The sequence below is a fragment of the Martes martes genome (assembly GCF_963455335.1).
Source record: "Martes martes genome assembly, chromosome: 3".
NCBI classification, from domain to species: Eukaryota; Metazoa; Chordata; class Mammalia; order Carnivora; family Mustelidae; genus Martes; species Martes martes.
The window spans coordinates 190,596,084-190,599,423 of NC_137890.1; positions in this window are offsets into that span (position 1 = coordinate 190,596,084).

Sequence of the window (3,340 nt, forward strand, 5' to 3'; positions counted from 1 at the left end):
AGTTAAGTCCTTTAAGAAAGACTACAATATACACCCAGGAAGAATCAAGATAATTTTCCTCACTCACATTGATGATTTATAACCACCCTCCCATCTTTTTCTTCTGTCAGTGTTTCTGTGTATTTGTTTTTGTTCTGGTATTATATAAATCTTATACTTGGGGTTCATTTTTGCTGGGTTCTTTTTTTTTTTCCTTGTCATTTGCTTTTGTCAGTCTTTTTGTTTGTCTGTTATTATTTGCATACCATATAAATCTTACTTTTGAGGCCCATCCTGGTTGGGTCTTCTCTTTTTTTTCTGTCTCTGTCTCTGTCTCTGTCTCTCTCTCTCTCTCTCTCTTTTTTTTTTTTTTTTTTTTTTTGGTGGTGACTTCTGATTTCTCAAAAGCATTCCAAGGTGTACCTTGCCTGGATTGTGGTTGATATATTCAGCTACTCACCCACTCAACCACCACTCATCAAAATGACTAGGAGGAGGAACACCCAATAGAAGAATAATTCAGAGACTGTGTCCTCTCCAACAGAACTGTTGGATATGGACATAAACAATATGTTGGAAAGGGAATTCAGGGTAACAATGTCCAGGCAATGGCTACGTTGGAGAAAGCCATTAGTGAAAACATAGAGTCTCTAAGGGCAGAAGTGAAAGCACCCAGGAAGAAGCTAAAACTGCTATCAATGAGATCCAATCTAATCTAAATACTAAAACAGGTAGGGTAACTAAGGCAGAAGATAGAATTAGTGATATAGAGGACAAACTGATAGAGAAAAAGGATCAGGAAGAGGCATGGAAGAAACAACTTAGAAGCCATAAAAACAGAATTAGGGAAATAAATGACACCATGAAACGTTCAAACGTCAGAATTGTTGGGATCCCTTGAGGGAGTGGAGAGAGAAGATTAGAAGACATAGTTGAAGAAATTCTGGATAAAAATTTTCCCAATCTGGGGAAGGGAAACAGTGTTCCCGTACTAGAGGCAGAAAAAGAACCCCCCAAGATCAACAAATCTAGAAAGACATTGAGGCACTTGATTGTGAGACTGACTATTCATACTTTTAGACAAGAGTTTCTGAGGGCAGCTAGGAGGAAGAGATTCCTTACATACAGAGGAAGGTCTGTCAGAATAATGTCAGACCTGTCCACAGAAACCTGGCAAGACAGAAAAGGGCTGACAAGACATATTCAGGGCACTAAATGAGAGGAACATGCAGCCAAGAATACTTTACACAGCAAGGCTGACATTCAAAATGGATGGAGAGATAAAGAACTTCTAAGACCAGGAAGGTCTAAAAGAGTATATGACCACCACCAAGTTAGCACTACAAGATATATTAAGGGGGGATATATAAAAGAAGAAAGAACCCAAGAGTGTCATAGAACAGAAATTTACAGAGACAATCTACAGAAATAGGGACTTCACAGGCAACATGATGTAAATATAAAGGTATCTTTTAAAAATCACTCTCAACATGAATAGCCTAAATGCTCCCCCAAAATGGCATAGAGTTGCAGATTGGATAAAATGATAGGACCCATCCACATGTTGTCTACAAGAGCCCCTTTTGGGACCTACCGATACATCCCAACTGAAAGTGAAGGGATGGAGAAGCACATTTCATGCCAATGGACTTAAAAAAAAAAAAAAAAGCTGGGGTAGTGATTCTCACATCAGATAAATTAGATTTTAAGCTAAAGACTGTATTCAGAGATAAAGAAGGACATTACATTATTCTTAAAGGTTCAATCCAGAAAGAATATTTAACAATTGCATTTACTCATTTATGCCCCCAGTACGGGAGTAGGCAACTACATAAGAAAACTGATAATCAAGATAAAAAGTCATATTGATAACAACATATTAATAGTAGAGGATCTTAACACATCACTCTCTGTAATAGACAGATAATATGAGCAGAAAATCAATAAAGAAACAAGAGCATTGAATGTCACATTGGACTACATGGACCTCATAGATATATACAGAACATTCCACACTAAAAGAACACAGTACTCATTCTTCTTGACCGAACACAGAACTTTCTCCAGAATAGACCACATACTGGGTCACAAATCAGGGCTCCACTGATATCAAAAGACTGAAATTATTCCCTCCATATTCTCAGACCACAATGCTTTGAAACTTGAACTCAACCACAAGAAAAAGTTTGGAAGAAATTCAAACACTTGGAAGCTAAAGACCATCCTGCTTAAGAATGTTTGGATCAACCAGGAAAGCAAAGAAGAACTTAAACAATTCCTGGAAATCAATAAGAATGAAGTCACTTTGAACCAAAACCTATGGGATATGGCAAAGGCAGTACTAAAGAGGAAATACATAGCTATCCAAGCCTCACTCAAAAAAAAAATGGAAAAATCCAAAATAGATCAGCTCTCTTTATACCTTAAAGAACTGGAAAATCAACAACAAATTAAGCCAACTTCATGCACAAGAAGGTAAATAATCAAGATTAGAGCAGAGATCAATGAGATAGAAACTAGAAATACAATAGAACACATCAGTGAAACTAGAAGCTGGTTTTTTGAAAGAATCAATAAGATCAATAAACCATTGGCCAAACTAATCCAAAAGAAGAGAGAGATGACCCAAATTAATAAAATTATGAATAACAGGGAGAGATCATAACTAACACCAAGGAAATAGAAACAATCATAAGAAATTATTACCAACAGTTATATGCCAATAAGTTAAGCAACTTAGACGAAATGGATGCACTCCTGGAAACCTACAAACTTCCAAAACTGAATCAGGAAGAAATTGGCAACCTGAATAGACCAATATCTAGTAATGAGATTGAAGCAGTGATCAAAACCTCCCAAAAAACAAGAGCCCGAGACCTGATGGATTCCCTGGAGAATTCTACTAAACATTCAAAGAAGAAATAATTCTCCTATTCTCCTGAAGCTGTTTCAAAAAATAGAAACAGAAGGAAACCTGGTGGGAATTATCCCTGGGATGCAAGGGTGGTTCAACATTTGCAAACCAGTCAATGTCATAGAACAAATTAATAGGGGAAGAGAGAAGAACGATGTGGTCTTCTCAATCCATGCAGAAAAAGCATTTGACAAGATATAGCACCCATTCCTGATTAAAACACTTCAAAGTATAGGGATACAGGGAACTTTCCTCAAATTCTTAAAATCTATCTTTGAAAAACCCACAGCGAGTATCATTCTCAATGGGGAAAAGCTGACAACCTTCCCTTTGAGATCAGGAACACAAGGATGTCTACTCTTGCCACTGTTGTTCCACATAGTACTGGAAGTCCTAGCAACAACAATCAGGCAACAAAAAGAAATAAAAGGTATTCAAATTAACAAA